Below are 13,424 nucleotides of genomic sequence, written 5' to 3' on the forward strand. Positions count from 1 at the left end.
CTTTTCAATGTTGAGTAGCATTCCATTGTATGGATCTACCACAGTTTTAATTATTCAGCTGCTGAATAACATTTGGGTTGTTTCCCTCTGTGGGCTATTATGAATAAAGCAGCCGTGAAATTTGTATACAGGTTTTTATGTGAACATAAATTTTCATTTCCCTGGCATAAATGTCTGAAAGTGCAGTTGCTGTACTGTATAGTAAGTACATGTTTAGTTTTATAAGAAACTGACAAGCTGTACCATTTAAATTTTTACCAGCAATGTATCTTCCAGTTTCTCAACATCCTTGCAGCATTTGGAGTTATCCTTTTTAAAAAAATCCTCACCTAGGATATTATTGATTTTAGAGAGAGAGGAAGTGAGAGAAACATAGATATGAGAGAAAAACATTGATGGGTTGCCTCCCATACACACCCAGCTGGGGATAGAACCAGTAACCTTTTGGTGTACCGGAAGATTCTCCACCGAGCCACTCAGCCAAGATATTATTATCCTATTTTTTTATTTTAGCTATTCTCATCGGTATTCAGTGATATCTTATTGTGGTTTTAATTTGCATTTTTATTGGTACAAGTTCTAACAGAATATAACTAACAGATAAATGATGGAAATAGGGTAGTAAATAGGTATTTCTCAAGGATATAAATTGAACTCTACACTCTAATCATACACACTCTTTTTATGCACCCACCATGCTTTCAGAAAAATTGAGACTACTAGTATTTGTAAACAAAATATGATTAACTTCTGTAAAGTAAATTGATTACAAACATGCTGATCAAATGTTGTAAAACTAGAATTTATTAACAACAACAAGAAAAATAAGATCTTTTATCTGGAAATTTTAAAACCTATTAAATAAGTTCTAGGTGAAAGGGGAATATAAACTGGATATTATAGAATTTTTAAGAAGTAATAACAATGAAAATTCTACATGTCAGAATCTCTGGGATGCATTTAAGGTTGTTTTCACAAAAAATTTATTATCTAAACACTATCAATAAAAATGAAAGAATAAAAATAAATGAATTAAAGTGCGAGCTCAGCAAACCAGCAAAACAACATAGTAAACCAAAGAAATCACAAAGAATGAAATAATAGAGATAAAAGCAGAAATTAATAACAATGAGAATTGCAAAATAATAAATATAATCAAAATCCTGTTTCCCAAAATTACAAAATAGATGAACCACCTAGTACATATTATCAATTAAAAAAGGCAGGTCCTGGCTGGTGTGGCTCAGTGGATTTAGTGCTGGCCTGTGAACCAAAGAGTTGCTGGTTTGATTCCCAGTCAGGATACATACATGCCTGGGTTGTGGACCAGATCCCCAGTTCGGGGCATGCGAGAGGTAACCAGACATTGATGTTTCTCTCCTTCTCTCCCTCCCTTTCCCTCTGTCTAAAAATAAATAAATCTTACTTTTAATTAAATTTTTAAAATTGTTGTTTAAGTACAGTTGTCTCCATTTCCCCTCACCCCAGCCATCCCACATCCCACCCTCGATCCTACCCACCCACCCCTGCTTTGGTGTTGTCCATGTGTCCTTTATAGATGTTCCTGAAAACCCCCACCCCTTTTTCCTCTTCTATCCTCTCCCACCTCCCCTCTGGTTATTGTTAGTGTGTTCATTTTGCTTGCTTGTTTGTTTTGTTGATTAGGTTCCACTTATAGGTGAGATCAAATGCTATTTGTCTTTGATGGCCTGGCTTATTTCACTTAGCATAATGCTCTTCAGTTCCATCCATGCTGATGAAAAGGGTAGGAGTTCCTTCTTTATTTCCACTGCATGGTATTCCATTTTGTAAATGTACCATAGTTTTTTTTAACCATTCATTTACTGATGGGCACTTAGGTTACTTCCAGCACTTGGCTATTGTAAATTGTGCTGCCGTGGACACTGGGGTGCATAGGTTCTTTTGGATTGGTGTTTCAGGGTTCTTAGGGTATAATCCCAGCAGTGGAATTGTCAGGTTGAAAGGCAGTTCCACTTTGAGTTTTCTGAGGAAATTCCATATTGTCTTCCACAGTGGCTGCACCAGTCTGCATTCTCACCAACAGTGTATTAGGGTTCCCTTTTCTCCACATCCTCTCCAACACTTCTTGTTTGTTGATTTGTTTATGATGGCCATTCTCACTGGTGTGAAGTGGTATCTCATTGTGGTTTTAATTTGCATCTCTGATGGCTAGTGATGGTGAGTATCTATTCATATGTCTGGGCCTTCTGTATGTCGTCCTTGGAAAAGTATCTGTTCAAGTCCTTTGCCCAGTTTTTAATTTTTTTTTTTGTCTTCTTGGAGTGGAATCCTGTGAGTTCTTTATATATTTTGGAGATCAGGCCCTTGTCTGAGGTATCATTGGGAAATATGTTTTCCCATATAGTTGGTTCTCTTTTCATTTATTTTGATGAGGTCCCATTTGTTTATTCTTTCCTTTATGACTTCTCCTCTAGGGGAAAAATTGGTAAAAATATTGCTTCATGGGATATCTGAGATTCCCCCCCCCATGTTCTCCTCTAGGATTTTTATTGCGTCACGACTTATATTTAAGTCTTTTATCCACCTTGAATTTAATTTTGTGTATGGTATAAGTCGGTGATCGAGTGTGATTTTTTTGCATGTAGCTGTCCAGATCTCCCAACACCATTTGTTTAAGAGGCTATTTTTACTCCATTTTTATGCTCCTGCTCCCTCTCTTGAATATTAATTGACCATAGAGACTTGGGTTTATTTCTGGGCTCTCTGTTCTGTTCCACTGATCTATGTGTCTGTTCTTATGCCAGCACCAGGCTGTTTTGATTACTGTGGCCTTGTAATATAGTTTGATATCAGGTATTGTGATCCCCCCTGCTTTGTCCTTCTTTCTCAAAATTGCTGCAGCTACTCGGGGTTGTTTATGGTCCCATATAAATTTTTGAAGTGTTCTATATCTGTTAAATATGCCATTGGTACTTAATAGGGGTTGCATTGAATCTATAAATTGCTTTGGGTAGTATGGCCATTTGGATGAAGTTAATTCTTCCAATCCATGAACACATTATATGCTTCCATTTGTTTGTGTCTTGCTTAATTTCTTTCTTCAGTGTTGTGTAGTTTTCTGAGTACAGGTCTTTTACCTTCTAGGAAGGTTTATTCCTAGGTACTTTATTTTTCTTGTGCTATAACAAATGGGATTTTTTTTCCTGATTTCTGTTTCTGATATTTCATTGTTGGTGTACAAAAATACCTTTGATTTCTGAAAATTGACTCTGTGTCCCTCTCCTTTGCCAAATTTATTTATTATGTCAGGTAATTTTTTGGTAGAGTCTATAGGATTGTCTATATACACTATCATGTCATCTGCAAACCATGATAGTTTTGCTTCCTCCTTTCTAATTGGGATGAATTTTATTTCTTTTTCTTGTCTGATTGTTGTGGCTAGGACTTCCAATACTATGTTGAATAGAAGTGGTAAAAGCAGACATCCTTGTCTTGTTCCTGATCTCAGTGGGAAAGCTTTTAGTTTTTGCCAGTTGAGTATGATGTTGGCTGTAGGTCTCTCATACATGGTCTTTATTATGTTGAGGTATGCTCCCTCTATTCCCACTTTGCTGACTCTTTTTATCATAATGGGTGCTGTACCTTATCAAATGCTTTTTCCACATCTGTTGATATGATCATGTGATTTGGTCTTTGCTTTTGTTTATGTGATGTATTACGTTTATTGGTTTGCGAATATTGTACCATCCTTGCATCCCTGGGATGAATCCCACTTAGTCATGGTGTATGATCTTTTTAATGTATTGCTGGATGTGGTTTGCCAATATTTTGTTGAGGATTTTAGCGTCTATGTTCATCAGTGATATTGACCTGAAGTTTTCTTTTTTTGTTGTGTCTTTATCTGGTTTTGGGATTAGGATGATGCTGGCTTCATAAAAACAGTTTGGGAGTCTTCCCTCTTCTCAGATTTTTTGGAATAGTCTGTGAAGGATAGGGGTTAGCTCTTCCTTAAATGCTTTGTAAAATTTTCCTGTGAAAGCACCCTGTCCAGGGCTTTTGTGTGCCAGGAGTCTTTAATTACTGCTTCAATTTTGTCTGCTGTTATTGGTCTGTTCAGGCTTTCTGCTTCTTCTTAATTCAGTTTTAGAAGATTATATTTTTCTAAAAATTTGTCCAAGTCACCTAGGTTTTCAAATTTCTTGTCATATTGTTTTTGTAGTAGTTTCTTACAATCCTTTGTGTTTCTGTAGTATCAGTTGTAATCTCTTCTCTTTCACTTCTGGTTTTGTGTATTTGGGTCCTCTCTCTTTTTTTCTTGATGAGTCTTCATAAAGGCTTGTCAATTTTGTTTATCTTCTCAAAGAACCACATCCTGGATTCATTGATCCTTAGAATTGTTCTTTTAGTCTCTATGTCATTTAATTCTGCTCTGATCTTGAATAAATAAATCTTAAATAAAAAAGGCAAAAAGCAGAAGTGTAAAGAATAAATGACAAGGAGGAAATAATTACTGAAATAGAAGAAATTAAAAATCAGGACAACTGTAATAGCATAATCAATGAAATGTAATTAAGAAAATAAAAAATCAATGAGAGGCTACTTTTCAAAATTTTATGCAAATAAATTTGAACAATCTAGGTACATAATTTTCTAGGGAATTATAGATTTCCAAAATTGTTCCCATTAAAGATAGAAAGCTTAAATGGTCCAGTTTCTGAAGAAGAAATAGAGGAAGTTATTAAGGAACTACCACACAAAAATGTTCCAGGCCCAGCTAGTTTCACAGAAGAATTATACAAAACCTTCAAAGACCAGATAGTTACAGTTCTCTATGAATTATGCTAGAGTACTAAGGAAGGAACTTCCCAATTTCTTTCATAAAGCAAGTACAACTCTGACACCTGAACCAAATAAAGGCATTACAGATAAATACAGACCAATACTGTATATGATCATTGATGCAAAAAATCTAAACAGAATATTAGTAAGTGAAATCTAATATCACACTAGGAAAATAATGACCAAGGGAGATTTATTTTAGAAGTGGGAGATTTGTTTAATATTAGAGGATCCCTGAATATCATATACTATATTCATGCATCTATGGAAAAATTATATGATTATCTCTGTAGATATTGAGAAACTCCTTGACAATATCCAACACCCATTTACTATAAAAAGCACTCCCGGAAAAAGCACTCCATTGAGGGATACTTTGTCCTTCAGTATCAATAAATACAATATCAATACAGTGTTATAATACAATTGATACTGTATCAATAAAATAGAAATTGAAATAGAAATATTTTATGGATAGTGTATCAATAAAATAGAAATATTTAATCCTAATGCCAGTATCTTATCTAATGGAGAAACATTAGATGCATTTTTATTAAAATCTAGAAGAAGATAAGGATGTCTACTGTCTTTGCTGTTCTTCCTCATTATACCAGAGTTATTAACCAATGCAATTAGACAAGACGGGGCATCTAACTAAATGGGTGAAGAATAATGAAAACTGTGTCTTTGTACAAATGGTCTGATAACATCTCTGGAAAATTCCAGGAATCAAAGTTAAAACCAATCCAAACAATGAAAGAATCCACTGGTGTAACAGGATAAAAAACTTAATGTTAAAAACATCAGTATCCTTCATATATACAAACATGAAAGAGAAGGCATAGTGGAAGGGAACACTCATTTACAATAACACTAAAGAAGGTCTTTCAGAATAAAGAAATGAGCAGCCTATATGAGGAGAAATTTTAAACACTCCAAAGAGAAATAAATGTGTGAAAACATGGAAGGACAATATTCTCAATTCTTGGATAAGATGACTCAGCATTATAATGATATCAGTTCTCCATAAGTTAATTTATAAATTTGATAAAATACCAATCAATAAAAATACCAACAAGCTATGTTATGGCATATACAAGTTTATACTGACATTCATATGGGAAAACTAACATGCAAGAATAGCTAGGAAAACACTGAAAAAGAAAAGCTGTGAAGGACTAGCTTACCAGTCATTAAAACATAACTATAAAGCCTCTATAATTAAAACAGTGTGATACTGGTGCATGAATAGATGATAGACCAGTGGAATAAAATAGAAAGATCACGAAGGAAGGTGGTGGTGGGAAAATGGAGACAACTGTATTTGAATATTAAGAAAAAATGATTAGCCCTGGCTGGTGTGGCTCCAAGGATTGAGCTCAGGCCTGTGAACCAAAGGGTCACCAGTTCGATTCCCAGTCAAGGACACATGCCTGGGTTGCAGGTCAGGTCCCCAGTTAGGGGTGTGCGAGAGGCAACCAGTTGATGTTTCTCTCTCCTTCCCTGGCCTTTTCTCTGAAAATAATTAAATAAAATATTTTAAAAAATGATTAAAAAGAAGAATAGAAGGATCAGAATTAGACCCACATTGGGTTGGCCAAAAAGTCTGTATGTTTTTTTCTGTAAAATAAAAGGCACACTTTTTATTTTCACTAATAACTTTATTGATGTGGATATTTTGAGTATGTTGGCTATCTCCCGTGTTCTAACTTAATGTCTTGATTTGATAGCTATCGACTTCAACTGGTCTATTTGACCATGGGGCATCATCCAGCAAGAAATCTCCAGCATGAAAATTCGTAAACCACTTTTAACACATTCAGTCAGTCACAGAATCTTCTACATTACACTGTAGAAATCTTGTGTTTGAGTTTCAGTTGTGTTTTTACTTTTCTTGAAATAATAAAACATAATCTGCTGAAAATGTTGTGTATATTCTTCCCTCTTCAATATTAGAATGGCTACACAAAAATTCTCCAATTTTTGATAAGTTTTTTTTAAATGGATGCTATATGACAGCTGTCACAAACAATAACAAAATTGTTTCCAATGAAGTTAAAGACACCTAAGTGCTACTAGAGCCATCACATGGAAAAAACCAAATGAACTTTCTGGCCAACCCAACACATATACTTTAGTATATGACAAAGAGGGCATCTGAAATTACTGAGATGAAGGTTAATTTTTTTAATGAATTATGCTGAAGCAACTGGATAGCCATTTAGAAAAAGACAAATTAGATCCATATCTCACAACAAATACAAGAATAAACTCCAGTGTATTCAAAATCTAATATAAAAAAATAAAACCATACAATTAGCAGGAAGAAATGAATGATTGCCTCTATAATATTTGTGAAGGGAAAGTCTTTCTTACTGTATTCAGAATCCAAAGAAGTAAAAATTAAGACTGATAACTTTTACTACAGAAAAATGAAATTTTGTTTTAATTTATTTATTGATTTTTATTGGTGTTCAAGTACATTTGTTGCCATTTTCATCCCACCATGCCACCCCCGTATTTATTTTTTTAAGTATATTTTATTGGTTATGCTATTATGGTTGTCTCATTGTTTTTTCTCCCCCTTATTCCCCTCTGCCCTGTACCCCTCCTCCCCCAGCATTACCCCTCTTACTTCATGTCCATGGGTCATACATATAAATTCTTTGGCTTCTCCATTTCCTATACTATTCTTAACCTCCCCCCGTTGTGTACCTACCAATTATGCTTCTTATTCTCTGTACCATTTCCCTTATTCTCCCCCCACCTGGTGATAATACTATAATACTCCATGTGATCTACATTTCAGTGATTCTGTTCCTGTTCTAGTTTGCTTAGTTTGTTTTTGGTTTTGCTTTTTTTTTTTTTTGGTTCAGTTGTTGATAGTTGTGAGTTTCTTGTCATTTTATTGTTCCTATTTTTGATCATCTTCTTTTTCTTTCATAACTCCCTTTAACACTTCATATAATAAAGACTTGGTGATGATCACCTCCTTTAACTTCACCTTATCTGGGAAGCACTTTTTCTGCCTTTCCATTCTAAGTGACAGCTTTGTTGGATAGAGTCATCTTGGATGTAGGTCCTTGCCTTTCATGACTTGGAATACTTCTCTCCAGCCCCTTCTTGCCTGCAAGGTTTCTTTTGAGAAATCAGCTGACAGTCTTATGGGAATACTCCTTTGTAGGTAACTATCTCCTTTTCTCTTGCTGCTTTTCGGATTCTCTCCTCATCTTTAATCTTGGGTGATGTAATTATGAAGTGCTTTGGTGTGTTCCTCCTTGGGTCCAACTTCTTGGGGACTCTCTGGGCTTCCTGGACTTCCTAGAAGTCTATTTCCTTCGCCAGACTGGGGAAGTTCTCCTTCATTATGTTTTCAAATAAGTTTTCAATTTCTTGCTCTTCCTCTTCTCCTTCTGGCACCACTATGATTTGGAATTTGGAATGTTTAAAGTAGACTCAGAGGTTCCTAAGCCTCTCCTCACTTTTTTGAATTCTTGTTTCTTCATTCTGTTCTGGTTGAATGTTTATTTCTTCCTTCTACTCCAAATGGTTGATTTGAATCCTGGTTTCCTTCCCTTCATTGTTGGTTCCCTGTACGTTTTCCTTTATTTCACTTTTCATAGCCTTCACTTCTTCCTTTATTTTTCGACCATACTCAACCATTTCTGTGAGCATCCTGATTACCAGTGTTTTGAACTCTGCATCTGATAGATTGGCTATCTCTTCATTATTTAGTTGTATATTTGGAGCTTTGATCTGTTCTTTCATTAGGGCCATATTGTCTCGGCACAGCTGTTACATAGTAAGGGGCAGAGCCTTAGGTATTCACCAGAGTAGAACAACCTATGTCACTGCTTTGTGTTGCTGTATGTGGGGTAGCCATCGGAGAGGGAACAATGCTGCTTGCTTGGCTCTTGGCTGGCTTTCAGTCATTTCCCCCACTACCCACAAGCATATTGGGCCTTTCTGGTGCTGATTCCTGGGTGGGTAGTTTTGTGTACATTCTAGGACACTGTGGGTCTCTCCAACAAACTCTCCTGGGATTTTCTCCCAGTGCTACAACCCCCACAGGTTTTTAGTGCTAGAAATTTTGAGGCTTTCTTTCCCTGTGCTGGAACCTGGGTTGTGCAGTCTATCTTGCTCCCCAGTTGTTCCTCCTGGTTATCTGTACGCAAATGTGGGACCACCCTGTCCACCAGTCTCCGTCTCTAGCCCCTCCGTCTCATCCAGTCCTCTAGCTGCTGCATTGCCACACATCCTTTTCACCCTAGGTGCCTGTCTCTGCCCTTCTTACTAGTCTGAATGAATGTGTTTTCTTTAACTCCTTGGTTGTTAGACTTCCATACAGTTTGATTTCCTGGCAGTTCTGGTTATTTTTTGTTTTTAAATTCATTGTTATTCTCCTTTTGGTTGTGTGAGGAGGCAAAGTGTGTCTACCTATGTCTCCACCTTGCCTGTCAGTCCCTCTGAGAAAGTCGGAATTCAAACCCAGCTCTTCTGATTCCAGATGTGCTGGAAATATTGCGAAAGAGGAATCAGGAGATTTGATGAATAAATTGAAGTTGTGGAAGGAGATATTTAGAGTTGGATTTGGTGTAATATATTTGATATCCTTATCTCCACTCTACCTCTTTTTCTCATTCATATTTCATACTGTCTCTGTTCTTTTCTGTTGTGCTCATTATCTTTATTAGTGATATCACCATTGTTTATCAAATTCACTTAGATTTTGAGTAATCTTAATTAGAATAGATGTCATGTATCAAGTTTTAAAAACATTAAAACATTTGTTTTTATCCATCCATTCAACTCTGCTAGAAATCTTGATGTATCTTTAATCTTTTCTTAACTCTTCATCTCTAATTGTTTCTTGAATTCTACCTCTGAACTATTTCACAAATCTATTACCCTTTTCCCCTTCCTGCAGCCTTACTTGGTTCCCAGTGCTCTTCATATCCTGATGGATGGTCACCAGCCTCCTAAAGGTTCTGCCACTATCCCTTCTGTGAAAATTGATTCCTTTACATTAAATGGTCCATAAAATTGGGAGAAAGACATTACATCTTTATTTTCACTAATTGCTAACTGAAATTATTATTTCCTTCCATTGTGAATAAGGCAACAATGTGTAGTAATATTAGCAGTTCTGGGGACTTGGTCACCAATGGAAAGCACATAGATTTTCAGATCACATTACAGTTGTTAAAGATAACTTGAATATCATCTATCTCATGATACTTTGGCATACTTTGAAATTACAGTAGTATTATATATTCTGCTCCATCTTGTTATTTAATGTATTAATGAGGCACATATATTATTTCATGGTTTCAAAATATTTTGATTACTATATGTCCATATAGTTGGTTTTTTAATCCTATTTCATTTTGTGCATTTAAAATACTATTCTGTCATAAAAATATTCTAAAATTAGACAATGGTAATAGTTGTACAACTTTGTGAAATACTAAAAACACTGAATTGTACAATTCAAAAGGGTGAATTTCATGTATGTTAATTATAGCTCAATAAAGTTGTTACAAAAATACTATTCTGGGGGACTTCCAGCCAATATGGAGGTGTAGGTAGATATACTTTGCCCCCTCACACAAGCAAAAGAAGGACAACAACAAATTTAAACACAAAAAATAACCAGAACAGCCAGAAAATTGGACTGTATGGAAGTCTGACAACCAAGGAGTTAAAAAAGAAACATTCATCCAGCCCAGTAGGGGGCACTGAGGCAGGCAGGCAAGGTGGAGAGGACTCCCAGCAAGGCAGCAGCTGGAGGACTGGGGTGGGAAAGGTGGCAGCTAGCTGAGCAGGCAGTATTACATTTGTGTGTGGATAAACTGGGAGGAACAATGGGGAGCGAGACTGACCGAGCAACCCAGGTTTTCAATGTGGAGAAATAAAGCCTCAAAAACCTCTGACTGAAAACACCTGTGGGGGTTGAGGCGGCAGCGGGAGAAACTCACAGCCTCACAGGAGACTTCATTGGAGAGACCAACAGGGTCCAAGAACGTACACAAAACCACCCACCTGGAAATCAGCACCAGAAGGGCCCAATTTGATTGTCCGTACAGGGGGAAGTGACTGAAAATTGGCAGAGAGCAGAGCAAACAGCACTGTTCCCTCTCAGGCCCCTCCCCCACATACAGCATCACAAAGCAGCAAGGTGGATTGCCCCGCCCTGGCAAATACCTAAGGCTCTGCCCCTTACTATGTAACAGGCTTGCCGAGACCAAAAAAAAAAAAAAAAAAAAAAAAAAGGCCCAAGTGAAAGAACAGATCAAAGCTCCAGAAAAAAAATACAACTAAGATAAAGATGAGAGAATCTTAAAAGCAGCAAGAGAAAAGGTGACAGATACCTAAAAAGGAGTTCCCATAAGACTAAGCTGATTTCTCAAAAGAAACCTTGCAGGCAAGAAGGGGCTGGAAAGAAATATTCAAAGTCATGAAGGCAAAGACCTACATCCAAGATTGCTCTATCCAGCAAAGCTTTCATTTAGAATGGTAGGGCAGATAAAGTGCTTCCCAGATAAGGGAAAGTTAAAAGGAGTTGATCATCACCAAGCCCTTACTATATGAAATGTTAAAGGGAGTTATGAAAGAAAAAGAAGATGATCAAAAATAGGAACAGTAAACTGACAAGAAACTCACAATTATCAACAACTGAACCTAAAAATAATAAAAACAAACTAAGCAAACAACTAGAACAGGAACAGAATCACAGAAGTGGAGATCACATGGAGGGTTATCAGCCAGGAGGGGGGCAGAATAGGGGCAAAGGTAGAGGGAATAAGAAACATAAATGTTAGGTACAAAATAGATAGGGGCAGGTTAAGAATAATATGGGAAATGGAGAAGCCAAAGAGCTTATATGTATGACCCATGGACATGAACTAACTAAGGTGGGGGACTGCTGGTGGGAGTGGGGGTACAGGGAGGAGGGGAATAAAGGGGAGAAAAAATTGGACAACTGTAATAACATAATCAATAAAATATATTTAAAAATACTATTCTGATAATGGGTTAGCATGCTTTATCAGACTATGTATCTATTGTACCTAAAGGATTGCAAATCCCTTCCATTTGCCTGGAAATATATCCCCACCCCTAATTAGTACCTAGAAAACTAAACATTTTTCTAAAACCTTGGTGAAATATTTTCTCAAGAAAGCCTCTTCCAACTTTCCTGGGAAATTCTTTTTGTGTGTTCTTAGTAATGGTTAGATACGTCTTTCATACTTTAATCCCAAAGTTTGTTATTAACTTGGTTGATAATGCATTCAGTGTTGGCATCATGATATGATACGTTTTTTTATCTCTAGTACTTGGTATAGTGCCTGTCATATGGATGATCTACTGATGAGTGAGTGAATAATGAGTCTTTAGTGTGGCATAAGAAATACATTAGGATGAGAATGTTACTGAGGGAAGGAAAGAAGAATCATTTGGTTTTTTCCTACTGCATTAGTTAATAGTCTCTGCTTTCTAAAAAGTACTTAAGTGTTTTTTCCTAGGATCTTACTTGGTCAACAATCAATCATATATTCAACCATACCTCCCTTTCCTTCAGATAAATTAAAATTTAATCAGCAAAATTCATCAATCTGTACATTTAAAATGCATGCATTTTATTGTATTAAAATTATCTGAATAAAAAACTAGAAAAAATTTGAGACATGAAAGAGAAAAACATCTAAATTGCATAATGACTGATGGAGTAAATAACTGATCTAACAATCAAGAGGAATATTACAATGTATCACATATTCAAATGCCAAGTGAGAGTTAGAGATAAAAGGAGAAATCTCTGGGAGTATGTGGTGGTTGTTATTCTGTGCAGTATTTGGATAGGTCACAAGAAGGATGACAGCATTGCAGCCAGTGAAAATGGTGAGGACCGAGGCTTAGAAGTGGTTTAGAATGTCATGTTCAGGGAGAGAGTAAGTTGAGTGACTTTTAGAGTATTTCAGATATGATATGCTAAGTCTTTTAAAAAATATTTTAATTAATTTATTTTTAGAGAGAAGAGAAGGGAGAGAAAGGGAGGGAGAGAAGCATCAGTGTGAGAGAGATACATTGATGGGTTGCCTCTCACACACCCCGTATGGGGGACCTGGCCTGCAACCCAGGCATGTGCCCTGACTGGGAATCGAACTGGTGACCTTTTTTCTTGGTTTATAGGCTGGCACTCAATCTACTGAGCCACACCAGCCAGGGCAGTAAGTCTTGAGGAAGAATGGTTGGGATAGTTGGGGAAGATGTGATTAAATCAGGGATTAGGGAATCAATTAGATATAACAGACTAATGGAGGAATCAAAAAATAACTGAAATGTTGGTCTAGGTTAATTAGTGAAAAAATTATTAATAACAAAATAGAGAAGTTAGGGAACAGGGCAAGTTTTTTGGAGGTAGTAAATAATTCTATTTCTCGGTTAAAAATATCAAGCTTATTTTTGCATCTAAACTGAGTTAAGAGTAAGCTACATGTTTTGTAGAAATGAAGTCATGTTTTATATTTAATATACTTTACAGCATAAAATGCAGTTCTAAGAAAATACTATGTTGTCAAGAAAACATAATTTTCCCATCT

The 13,424-nt window shown here is 36.2% G+C and overlaps 1 protein-coding gene across 2 annotated transcripts in view; it reads left to right on the forward strand.

Annotated features, from left to right (window-relative positions):
* Nucleotides 1-13,424, forward strand: part of SHLD2 (shieldin complex subunit 2) — a 161,972-nt gene that overhangs the window by 106,826 nt on the left and 41,722 nt on the right. The window lies entirely within an intron of this gene.

This window comes from Desmodus rotundus, chromosome 4 (genome assembly GCF_022682495.2).
Source record: "Desmodus rotundus isolate HL8 chromosome 4, HLdesRot8A.1, whole genome shotgun sequence".
Taxonomy (NCBI): domain Eukaryota; kingdom Metazoa; phylum Chordata; class Mammalia; order Chiroptera; family Phyllostomidae; genus Desmodus; species Desmodus rotundus.